General features: G+C 42.1%; 1 long non-coding RNA gene across 1 annotated transcript; it reads right to left on the bottom strand.

Moving 5' to 3' along the window:
- Positions 1-9,498: 9,498 nt before the first annotated feature.
- On the bottom strand, positions 9,499-12,171 carry LOC309379681. Its single transcript, XR_014172593.1, has 2 exons — positions 11,476-12,171; positions 9,499-9,945 (listed from the first exon to the last, which is right to left on the bottom strand). It is a non-coding gene; the product is annotated as an uncharacterized lncRNA (long non-coding RNA).
- Positions 12,172-13,146: the final 975 nt, after the last annotated feature.

A 13,146-nucleotide genomic window follows, 5' to 3' on the forward strand; every position in this document is an offset into this window, starting at 1 on the left:
GCTGAAGTACTCGGTACAGTGCTTGTTGGGAGCACATTGTGTGCCAAACACAAAGAAAGGCTTCACAACCAAAAGGCCTACCTAATATGAATAATAGGCAGAGTCTGTTTAAAAGACAGAAAACTTGCAAAAGCATTCAGAAGAAACAGCAGGCTACAGCGTCAGGAAGATGATACAGAAGGCTCTTCAACCCAGATGCCACTTTTAGAATTCCAACTTGGTGTTCAGGGTGTCCTGCCATATTGTGGTGCAAAGACTGAAATCAAGCGGCTTTCTTTCCACTGCTTGGTGTCTTTTTGTAGGGACGTGGGTGCGCTGTGGTCTAAACCACTGAGCCGCTTGGGCTTGCCAATCAGAAGGTTGGCGGTTCAAATCCCCACGATGGGGTGAGCTCCCTTTGCTGTGTTCCAGCTCCTGCCAACCTAGCAGTTTGAAAGCACACCAGTGCAAGTAGATAAATGGGTACCGCTGCAGCAGGAAGGTAAACGGCATTTACACGCACTCTGGTTTCTGTCAGTGTTCCATTGTGCCAGAAGCGGTTTAGTCCTATTGGCCGCATGACTAGGAAATCTGTCTGTGGACAAACGCCGGCTCCATCGGCCAGAAAAGTTAGATGAACACCACAACCCCATAGTTGCCTTTGACTGGACTTAACCATCCGGGGATCCTTTATCTTCTTCTCTTTTTTTACCTTGTAAAGGCACACACATTTTGGAAATGCTCCTTGGGGCATTCCTTAACAACATCATTGTATATAGATAGGAAAGCATTCAAACATTCAACTCCATCCTTACCTGTACCCAGAAACAGTATAGCCCAATAACAAACATGTCCCACGGGGCTCCTGCATATCAGTTACAACGCCTGCTTATTTTGGTGTAAGCTTTTATCGAAGTAACTGAATGAAATTCTGAAAAAACATGCACTGTAGATCTTGATTTGGAATCTATGGCAAACCTATGAGAGATGGGGGGGGGAGCTATATTAATAACCTCCTAGTTGTGAGAGTGAGAGACAAGTCTTCAGCTTGCATCTCTCCCTCCCCAACCCCCCAAATGCTTTTGTTTTGAATATCCTAACTGTATAAGCCTAGAGTGGAGTTCTGAAGGGCTCCTATGGGTCTGGGTTTGGCTCATGGATGTACATGAATGCCTGGCAGCTATTTTACCCCCTTAAGCAGCAGTGTGAGAGGCAGGGGCAGGTACAGGAAGCTTTGAGTTTCCATTCTCTGCTCCCAGGTGTTGACTCATGGCAAATGTAATTGAGACATGTGCACATTAAAATATACAGTGGTACCACGGGTAACAGATGTTATAGATACAGATGTTATAGATGTTATAGATGCTTCAGGTTACAGACTCCGCTAAACCAGAAATAGTACCTCGGGTTAAGAACTTTACCTCAGGGTGAGAACAGAAATTGTGTGGCAGTGGCAGTGCAGCGGCAGTGGGAGGCCCCATTGGCTAAAGTGGTACCTCAGGTTAAGAAGGGTTCCAGGTTAAGAACAGACCTCCGGAACAAATTAAGTTCTTAACCCGAGGTACCACTATATATCAAAAGTCTTCCCTCAAATTGTCTCAAAGGGCAAGATAAGGTCAATCATTTACCTGAGAGCAGGTACCAGAAAACCTGTGCCTGTGACACATTGTAAAGCATTGCAGCAGCTGGACTGATGCTCTGGGATCATCAAAACAAATGAAAAGAAGAAAAGGAGGAGCAACGATTTTAGGACACTGCTTCTCCCCATCTTATCTTGAGCTTTCTGACAAGCCTACGCAGAGAAATGATTAAAAAAAAAAAATGGAACAAGGCTCAGGATGCTAATTTCTGCTCTCCAGTATGATTTATGGCAAGTCATCTCCTCCTCCTCTGTAGCAAGGTAGCCTTTGTTTTTGCAAGTTCAGATGTTAATTGGATTAAAAATAACACAGAAGGCCGAAACGAGATTTTACGCGCTAAATTGATTCTTAAGCTATTTTTCTTGAGTAATCCCCAGAAGATGGTCGCTAACTGGGTTGAAGGAATGTAGAACAGAAAAAGCTCCCCCCCCCCCCGCTTCATTTTAACTAATAATTGTGAAAAGCCTTGGGGAGATGTAGCCAGGACAGCATGTACTGAGGAAAGAACAAGGGGAAAAGAAACCCGAAGCCTTAGATGCTGAACTGACATGTGAATCTATGTCCGCATCTCTGGGCTAAACCCTCTCAGTGCTGAAACTGCTCAGGCCTTTCAAACACAAAAGAATTAAAAGACCCGTTGCGTGGGGATATAGAAATGTCAGAGTGCTTATCAGCCAGTGACACATCGTATCAAGCATATTTTAACTTAAACTCTGCAGAATATTCAATAACCACAAAGACAACCTCCGCTGCTGCAGCTGTGGTGAAATAATATATTTGCGGGCACTTTTAAACACCATATTGGTTTCTTAAACGGCAATTTATACCTCTGCAAAGACCAGCGGGGATGGGTGGAGGTGGTAATGGAAATTAATTTGATTTCCCACCCCACCCCGCTTCATTTGTGTATAGCAATATGACCACTCGGCTATAAGGCATTTATTCCAGTGTGTTTTTTGGCAAGGGAAAGCGTTCAGGTTGTTATGACAATAGCAGAGGAGCATTGAGTTCTTGTACCCCCACCATGTTTCTTCTATAGGTGTTTTCCTCACGCAGCGCTATTTTGAGTGGGTTCCCTTTGCATGTATTCACCGAGTTTCTGTGAGGGGGAATGTTCTCATTAAAATGTCACCTAGTGAGTGAAGGCCTGGCTCGAAAAGGGATTTGTGCAGTTTGGGCCTATTTCATGATGACTCACCAGCTATCAGATTCATAAAAGCCTCTAATTTGGTCGGGATAGATTCAGCAGGCAGCTTAAATAACAATTATGTGAGAAGGCATGTTTTTCTTGTTACCATTAAAAAGAAACGCTTCTCAAGTGATCTATAAATAAGCTGGAAATACAGTAAGCGACTCTTCTTGCGACTCCTGTAAGGTTGAGGGATACTGAAGTCAGGGGCGATATTATAAAGGATTAAAGAGTATTACAGGGAAATAGGAACCAACCAGGGTATGACCTGTGAAGATATATTACACTGAATCCCTTCAGACCACAAGAATGCTTGAGAACAGTATTAAATATTTGCTGATAATGACAGCACCTTGCTTTGGAAATCAACCATGAAATAGTGGGGTCCAACTGATCTGCTTTTGGAGGCATATGGTTAGTAGATAACTTGTTTATGCTGCCTTTTGGGGGAAGCTATGGCTGTGATGTATGGAAGTGAGAGGTGGACCATAAAGAAGGCTGATCGCCGAAGAATTGATGCTTTTGAATTATGGTGCTGGAGGAGACTCTTGAGAGTCCCATGGATTGCAAGAAGATCAAACCCATCCATTCTTAAGGAAATCAGCCCTGAGTGCTCACTGGAAGGACAGATTGTGAAGCTGAGGCTCCAATACTTTGGCCAGCTCATGAGAAGAGAAGACTCCCTGGAAAAGACCCTGGTGCTGGGAAAGATGGAGGGCACAAGGAGAAGGGGACAACAGAGGACGAGATGGTTGGACAGTGTTCGCGAAGCTATGAACATGAGTTTGACCCAACTGCGGGAGGCAGTGGAAGACAGGAGTGCCTGGTGTGCTCTGGTCCATGGGGTCACGAAGAGTCGGGCACGACTAAACGACTAAACAACAACAACAACAACTGTTTAAAAGTGATATTGTACTGTTTTAAATGTTTGTGCAGATGAGGCCAAAGTCAGATCCTTAAGCCAGTGTTTCCAAACCTTGGGCCTCCAGCTGTTTTTGAACTACAATTCCCATCATCCCTGACCACTGGTCTTGCTAGCTAGGGATGATGGGAGTTGTAGGCCAAAAACATCTGGAGGCCCAAGGTTGAGAAACACTGCCTTAAGCCATGGTGCAGAGTGCAAAGGATCTCTGACGTGCACATACTTTCCTTGGTCTCGTGCTGAACATAGCTTTGTACATGCCCCAGCTGTCTTAGAAGGGCTATATGCTCAAGCAAAACCATATACATGCATCAAAACCGCTGGCTCAAAACTTGTAATTCAGCATAAACTACTGTTTTCTACATTCATGCACAGCATACTGAAACCAATAGTACCAATTTCCCAACTCTAGTTCAGCACAGGGCATAACTGAATGTGATTCATGATTGTGTCAATCTCTGCGATTATGTATACTGCTAAGTTTAAATATTTCCCCTCCTCTCTCTGCTATAGGTTCATCCATTTTTGTGGCATTTGTAATAAATATCCATGCAGCGTTTCTTGTACAGACAGGGCTATAGAAGCAAATGTTTCATGACAGGTCAAAAGCAAATGTTTCATGTTTGTCAAAACAGCATTCTTTTTCCACATTGGGACTACAGTGGTACCTTGGGTTAAGTACGGTACTTAATTTGTTCCGGAGGTCTGTATTTAAACTGAAACTGTTCTTAACCTGAAGCACCACTTTAGCTAATGGGGCCTCCCACTGCCTCTGCGCCGCCAGAGCACGATTTTTGTTCTCATCCTGAAGCAAAGTACTTAACCTGAAGCACTATTTCTGGGTTAGCGGAGTCTGTAACCTGAAGCGTATGTAACCCGAGGTGCCACTGTATTGTTCTTTCTCTCTGTATTGTGCTTTCTCTCTGTGTGTATTGTTTCCTGCTTGGCAGGGAGTTGGACTCGATGGCCCTTGTGGTATCTTCCAACTCTATGATTCTCTCCACCCCACCCCCTTTTAAATAATGGAAAGCCTAGCTGCTTTAACATCAAATACAGCATTGCATTTTTCAAGGCAGCCCTGGCATGCCTCCGTAATTAGAGAGGCTGCAAAATTGTGCTCTAATGGGCTACAAATAGTCAAGAATAAATGTGCCCAAGCCTGATGATGAGGCAAAGCAGCTTCATATGAGTCCACCCAAGCCAATATTGTCTACACTGACTTGCAGCTGCTCTCCAGGCAGAAGAGTTTCTTAGGCATACTACCTAATGCCTTTCTTTCTAACTGGGGATGCCAGAGATTGAACCTGTCCCATGTAACTCATGTGCATCAACTCTAGCCTATTTGTCCTTTCTTTGTGGAAACAGGCAGCTTAGTGTCTTGAGTAGGTTTAGGCAAACTCAGCACTCCAGATGTTTTGGGACTACAATTCCCATCATCCCTGACCACTGGTTCTGTTAGGGAGTGATGGGAGTTGTAGTTCCAAAACATCTGGAGGGCTGAGTTTGCCTATGCCTTCTCTGGAGGTTTTTTGGAATAGGTTACTAACTGGCCTTCAAGAACAGCTATTAGCAAATGGGCAAAGGCAAGACTGAGTAAGATAATAATGTGTAAAAGATACATTGCAGTAACTTAGCCAGCGCAACAATAAACAAAAGAAATGTCACATTTGAAATATTGTTAAAAATTAAATGTTTGGATTTGCCTCTGGATCTTGTCATGTTTGTGCAGTATATGTGAATGATGATTAAAACCTTATTTATGTGCCTTACATCCCAGGACTATATTAATCCATTTATTCTCAGTGTTGCTGATTGCATCCATTATTATATGCATCCATTATTAGCTGCATTCCTTGCCACTGTACTGTGGATGCAATCTAAGATTCTTGGTTTAACATCATGCTTTCTGGTTTCTTGGGAAATTAATTCTGGTGTCTGCCTTGGCGATACTAATAAAATGAGGTGATGTGAAAGTAGGAATTCTCTCCTTTCTTTAAGAAAAAAATGTCAGACGCTTGATTTGCTTTATATCAGACGTTTGTCTTTCCCTCAACTTGTTCTTGGGCCTTGTAAAGGTAGATTTTGGTGTAAATAAGAAATAATTAACCTGTGGCCCTTCAGATGTTGATGAACACATAACTTCCACCAGCCGGGGTGGTCTGCACAACATCTGGAGAGAAACATGTTCCGTGTCCCTGAAGGGCTAGTGTTTCCTCTGTCATATTACTGGTTTTGTAAAACTTTTTTTTTCTTTTCTGAAATTGATTCTCTTGGTTTTGTAGGCTTGGTGGTAGATAACTTTGACAATTATATGGTTCAGACTTTAATTTCAGAAGTTATTTGATGTCGATTTTTCTAGTGAGTATATCCCTGCTTAGAATATATTTCCTAAGGATAAAAGGAACTAGCGAACAAAATGAATTTCAATAGGGACAAATGTAAGGTTCTGCACTTAGGCAGGAAGAACAAGATGCACAAATATAGGATGGGGGACACCTGGCAGTACATGTGAAAAGGATCTCGGAGTCTTGGTGGACCGCAAGCTTAACATGAGTCAACAGTGTGATGCAGCAGTAAAAAAAGCTAACGCTATTCTAAGCTGCAACAACAGAAGTATAGTGTCCAGATCAAGGGAAGTAATAGTACCACTCTATTCTGCCTTGGTCAGACCACACCTGGAATACAGTGTCCAGTTCTGGGCACCACAATTTATGAAGGACAAGCTGGAATGTGTGCAGAGGTGGGCAACCAAGATGATCAAGGGTCTGGAAGCTAAGCCTTATGAGAAGCGTTTGAAGGAGCTGTGTATGTTTAGCCTGGAAAAGAGGAGACTGAGGGAGCATGCTTGTTTTCTCCTGTTCTGGAGAGTAGGACCAGTGGCTTCAAGTTTACAAGAAAGAAGATTCTGACTAAACATTTGAAAAAACATTCTGATAGTCAGAGCTGTTTGGCAGTGGAACAGATTCCCACGTGAGGTGGACTCTCCTTCCTTGGAGGTTTCTAAGCAGAGGTTGGGCGGCCATCTGCCATGGATGCTTTAGCTGAGATTCTTGCCTTGCAGGGGGTTGGACTCGATAACCCCTTCCAACTCTAAGATTCTATTATTCTAGTTATCTTCTTTCGTTAAGAATGTAAGAACATGAGAGAAGCCTGCTGGATCAGACCAATGGTCCTTTTGGTCCAACATGGTTCATCTAGTCTCACAGTGGCCAATCATATGTTTTGGGAAAACCTGCAAGCAGGATATGAGAGCAACAGTACTCTGCCCATTAGTGATTCCAGCAACTGGTATTCAGAGGCACGAAGCCTCTGAAAGTGGAGGTAACATTACCCATTATTACAGACGGTTATCCAAAAAATCAGATTGGAAAGTAAATAGGTTGAATCCTGACAAGACAGAAGTACTGTTTTTGGGGGACAGGAGGCGGGCGGGTGTGGAAGAATCCCTGGTCCTGAATGGGGTAACTGTGCCCCTGAAGGACCAGGTGCAGCCTGGGAGTCAGTCTGGACTCATAGCTGTCCATGGAGGCACAGGTCCATTCTGTGTCCAGGGCAGCTTTTTATCAGCTCCATCTGGTACGCAGGCTGAGACCCTATCTGCCTGCGGACTTGTCTCGCCAGAGTGGTACATGCTCTGATTATCTCTCTCTTGGACTACTGCAATGCACTCTATGTGGGGCTACCTTTGAAGGTGACCCGGAAACTACAACTAATCCAGAAGGTGGCAGGTAGACTGGTGACTGGGAGCGGCCGCCGAGACCATATAACACTGGTCTTGAAAGACCTACACTGGCTCCCAGTATGTTTCCGAGCACAATTCAAAGTGTTGGTGCTGACCTTTAAAGCCCTAAACGGCCTCGATCCAGTATACCTGAAGGAGCGTCTTCACCTCCATCGTTCTGCCCGGACACTGAGGTCCAGTGCCGAGGGCCTTCTGGCGGTTCCCTCGCTGTGAGAAGCCAAGTTACAGGGAACCAGGCAGAGGGCCTTCTTGGTAGTGGCACCCGCCCTGTGGAACGCCCTCCCACCAGATGTCAAAGAGAAAAATAACTACCAAACTTTTAGAAGACATCTAAACACAGCCCTGTTGAGGGAAGCTTTTAATGTTTAATAGGTTATTGTATTTTAGTGTCTTGTTGGAAGCCGCCCAGAGTGGCTGGGGAAGCCCAGCCAGATGGGCGGGGTATAAATAATAAATTATTATATTATTATTATCCCATGGATTTATAGTTCAGCTGAGCCCAATAAATCCAGGGTGATGTCTTTAGATATCTACAAAACATTTCCTCTTTTCTACAGATGCGACTTCTGAGTTGTTGTTGTTTAATTCCCCGTGAAGCACATGTAGTGACCGATGTCTCATCATACATCAAATTCTTTTGGTGAGTACTCCATTAAAATGGTTTGATCCATCCTCATGATTACTTGTGGTGCTCAAGATTGTAATTCGCAGCATGTTATGCAAGAGTCAAACTGTATTACAGAGCTCAATGTTTTGGATCTCTTGGGTCTTATTTCTCTAATCACTGAAATTGTGATATCCCCTCTCCCAGGTTCTCGCAAGTTGAGCTCTGGTAGCCAGTTTGCACAATTACTTAACGGTACAATCTGATGCACGGTTGCCTAGAATCTCTTGGAGCGCAACAGCACTTACTTCTAAGCAAAGATGTGTAGAATCAGGCTTCAAGCCAGCAACCTCTTAGATTGCTGTAAGTGATCCAAGAGTTAAGTCCAAAGTTCAATTGAGTTAAAAAGCTAGAGGCTTATATCTGTCAACACAGGCTTTGGCCCTTAACTTTGCACTGCAAGAATGTTCTCTGGAATACTCAGAGCAGCGAAATGTGCTTGGGTAATTTAGGGCAAGAAGCACAACTCAGCCCACGCACTGTTTTTAAATTATTTTTAAAATATTAATTGAAAATATAACAAAAGGAAATAATATAAAATAAAAAACATTGCATGCTGGCATTAAACAATAATAATACTCTGTCAATACTAATTAAAACGTATAGATTAATCATAGCTGGAATGTAATAAGTCATTCCATCCAAAATAGGAGATGGAAACAGAGGTTCCATAGGAAGGGAAGGTTGTTGCACATAATTCAGCTTAGCTTGCTTCCACACAAGCTGTTTTCTTTTATGCTCTTTGATGTATTCATCTAGTTAATGCTGTTGTAATGAGGTTGTTGTCAAGGTAAGAGGTGGGGTAGTCTAGGAGAGCCTGCTTATACCTTCCTGTGCACAACTGCTGCACAACAGTATACCTTGCTGGTCTAGCTAGTTACAAACAGGCTTCTGGTCTGCAGATGATGGCAGATGGTTGTTGCCCACTGGGATTGGGAGGTCAACAGTAGGTGAAGCCAGAGCCCATGACAGGCAGATTCAACTAATTCTGGTTTTGTCCCCATCCTCCTCCTTGCTAAGTTCTACATGTCAGCAACCATGTCTTTCTGTAGAATGTATAAACTTATAGTTGTTGTATTCTTGATTTCTTAATGCTATTATATGACTTAGTATGCTCAGCTTTTTAATGGCTCAGGCACTGTAACTGTGATGTTTTGTGCTTTCACTGTGATTTTAAAAAAAAATTGCTGTTGATTAAATATATTGTTTGAAAGCCACTTTGGAATTCACTTGAATGGAAAGTTGAAGGAAGTGCAATAAATCCAATCATAAATCAACTCAGAGCCAGCGAATGAAACTTTTGAGTGTAGGAAATTTCCAAAATTCTTGCAAGAATGAAAGGCCTTTCCAGATAACTAGCACTTACAGAGTGTGTGGAGGTCATTTATTATGATTATGATTACCATCAACATCATCCTCAAAGCAAGGTGTATTTCATTTAAATTTCAGCTATTACATGCCTGTTTTCAATTAAGTTGGTCAACGACCCCTAATGCCACAAATAAGATTTAACGAGGTCTGAATTGGAGTTTTCCTGCTATACATACATTAAATCAGGGGTCAGGGTTCATAGGATCTTTCTATGTTGGGTGAAGCCTGCAACAATCTCTTGCAGTATCAAATCCTTTTCCTTGACAATACAAATCTTTGAAATCTCTTTGAACTTGATCCTCCCCAGATGTCGGTCATATATGTTGCTTTGATGCAATAGGGAGAGGGGGAAAGTCTTTCAATATGTAGCTTATTTGGTATGTAGATCTGTATATTCACACACTCAGCCATTGGTGTTTTGTATTTTGACATCCTGGACTTTAAAAAAGAAGAAGACATTCTGACTTAAGATTTACTCTAGGCATGATCCACCCTTTCAAAATGTATGTAGACAATGAGTACAGTGCAGTTTCCTCAAATCTACCATAAGCAGCTGTGCTTGCTTAGAATCTAAACATAAAATTTAAGGTTTCTAAAAAAAACCAAAAAACCAGGCTGTTTATTTATATACCCCAAATATTAAGAAATATAGACATTCTATAACTTTGACAATGGTTTTGGATTGTCATTTGTGACGTTAATTATATTAGACTTGAATTTGGAGTACTGTCATATTCAAAGGGAGTCCCTCTGCAGGAACATGTAATTCCTGCCCCCTTTCATCCAGTTGTACAATTGGCCGACATGTGTGTATGGGGGTGTGTGTTTCCTTTGTACGTTCTGTCTTCGCTTTTTTCATAAAATCCATTCGATAGACTCACCAGCAACACTGTTTTCTCTGGTTCACAGGGCTGGCCCAATATATTTTGCTGCCTAAGGCAGAGCAGCAAACAGGGCTGGTTCTAGAATAAATAGCAACACCCAAGGCAAGGCGTGCCTTTTGTAGGGACCAAAACAGTTAAATCGTTGGTTTAAGTTGTCTTTGAAGAAAGATTGCTCGATGGAAAGAAAACAATGCCATATTTGACGTGACTGAAAGGGATAAGCAAGCTGTGTTATGGATAAGAAAACAATTTGGAAACATCAGGAGATGGAAAATGCAACAATTCATTCTGTAGAAGCCTCAAAAAGATTAAGCACTTAAGCATAGCTAATAGTATAAAATAGGGTAGCAACAAAGGGGACTAACTGTGTGTGTCAAAAGGTATAAAGGGGATTATTGGTTTGCTTCGTATTTGTTCTTGTTTTTATTATTTATTTTGTGTGTTTTTTACCTTGTGAACTGTCCTGAGATCTAGGGATGAAGGGCAGTATGTGAATTTAATTAATAATAATAATAATAATAAATTGCTAGTTGATTAGTGACACTGAAATGATGCTTTATGACTGTGTTGAACTAACATAATGAAGGCGGATGTATATGATGATATTACGTTGCTTTATCTATGCTTGTGAGGGATGCGGGTTAAACCACAGAGCCTAGGACTTGCAGATCAGAAGGTCGGCGGTTTGAATCCCTGCGACGGGGTGAGCTCCCGTTGCTCGGTCCCTGCTCCTGCCAACCTAGCTGTTCGAAAGCACCTCAAAGTGCAAGTAGATAAATAGGTACCGCTCTGGTGGGAAGGTAAACGGCGTTTCCGTGCGCTGCTCTGGTTTGCCAGAAGTGGCTTAGTCATGCTGGCCACATGACCTGGAAGCTGTATGCTGGCTCCCTCGGCCAATAAAGTGAGATGAGCACCGCAACCCCAGAGTCAGCCACGACCGGACCTAATGTTAGGGGTCCCTTTACCTTTATCTATGCTTGTATTGCATTTGAATCCTTCGTAGTGACTTTCGCATTGGTGTTGCTACCTTGCAAGCAATAAATGTTATAAATGTTAATACTGACCTGCTAAAGTTAGAACCCACCTTCTCAGTAGCACCTTTAGAAATAATCTAGCAGTTATTCCATTCATCCGTTCACCCAACGATTCTCAACTCACTTGGCCAAAGGTGAGTAATGGACGCTACAGTTGTACGCATGATTGGAAACTTTGGTCATGCCAGCGTTCCTGCTTATGCACATGTAGACCTTACACAAGTACAGTTCAGGATGCAGCAGGCCTCCAAGTCTTAACATAAAGAAACTAAACAATGCTTACAAATTCACCATATATTTCATAATTGTTACCTGTTTTTCCTCATTAGTTTTGCTTGCCTCTTTGCTGCTCCACATAATTTAATAATATCCTATAAATCACCCCGTCATTAGTACAAATAGAAGGGCTTTAATTCTCCTGAGGAAATTATTCAGTTTCCTACTGGGACTAATCTGAAAGAAGGTATTAATAGAGAGAGCCAATGTTCATCTAATTTCCCTTGCTGTTAATTAATACATGAAGGAGAGCTTTATTTCCTAGTGTAGATTTTCTTCAAACTAGATTTCAGAAATCATAATCTTTAATTTTGTGATGGAATGTCTTAGTGCTTACGTAATTTGTGGCATTATAGGAGAAAGAAGCTAATCTGCTTCGGCTAATTTTATCTAATTAGCGGGTTTTTAAAAAAGTGCTCTTAAAGGGCTCTTTTCATTGCAACCTTTTGAGACAGATGTCTCCTTCCTTCCGTCCCTCGCTTCCTCCTTCCTCCTTCCTTCCCTCGTTTCATCCTTCCATCCTGCTTGTTCCAGGTGCTCTGCTTTAAATGGCTGGATCCAACAACAACAACAAATGGGAAGGAAAAGCAGCTGCTTATAACAGACTGTCTTTACTTAATTGACTTGAACCGCTGTACGCAGTGCGCAATCAGGGTAAGACCTTGGGGTAGAAGTCTAGGACCTCACTCAGCAGAATAAGCAGCAGCCATCCCAAATGGAGCAGGGTTCATATCCTCCAACATCTCTCTGATGAAAACAGGGACATCCTGTTCCATAATAATAGTAATAATAATATTTATTATTATTTAAATGCCACCCATTAAACATTAAAAAACCTTCCCCATTCAGATGGTCTTATACTTATCACCTTGGTTTGGGGGAGAAACAAAACTGCACACCTTCCAACATTTCTCCGTTGAAAATAGGGACATCCTAAGGAAAAGCAGGACATTCAGGGATCAAATCAAAAACTGGGACGGCTTCTGTAAATCCGTGACTGTCCTTGGAAAATGGGGACACTTGGGGAGGGTCCGAGGGTTGTCTTCCTACATTTTGAATTAATATACGTTATTTTTCTAAAGGTGGATTCCCCATAAGACCATTTCAAAGTCTAAAATTACAGAATTGCGCCATTGTAAGAGTTAAGAAGTAACCATAACAAATGCTTTTAAAGTACAGTGAAGGGCCATTGCATTGTCATGCCTGAAGAACCGTAACAATTATTAGAATATTGTGACATTTCTAGTAAAGTTACTACCATACTGCGGCTTTTGAATTGCTAGCGTCTGCTGTTCCGCAAGGGTTTTCGGACATATGCATACATGTGCCTATAAGTCCATAATAGCAGGGGTTAAATCAAACATGCACAGAGAGATCAACTCTCTTCTGTAAATATGGAATAAAAGAGAGAAGGAACACAATAAAATCTAAGGAAGAGGTGCTAG

This window comes from Podarcis melisellensis, assembly GCF_964234715.1.
Source record: "Podarcis melisellensis genome assembly, chromosome: 10".
Taxonomy (NCBI): Eukaryota; Metazoa; Chordata; class Lepidosauria; order Squamata; family Lacertidae; genus Podarcis; species Podarcis melisellensis.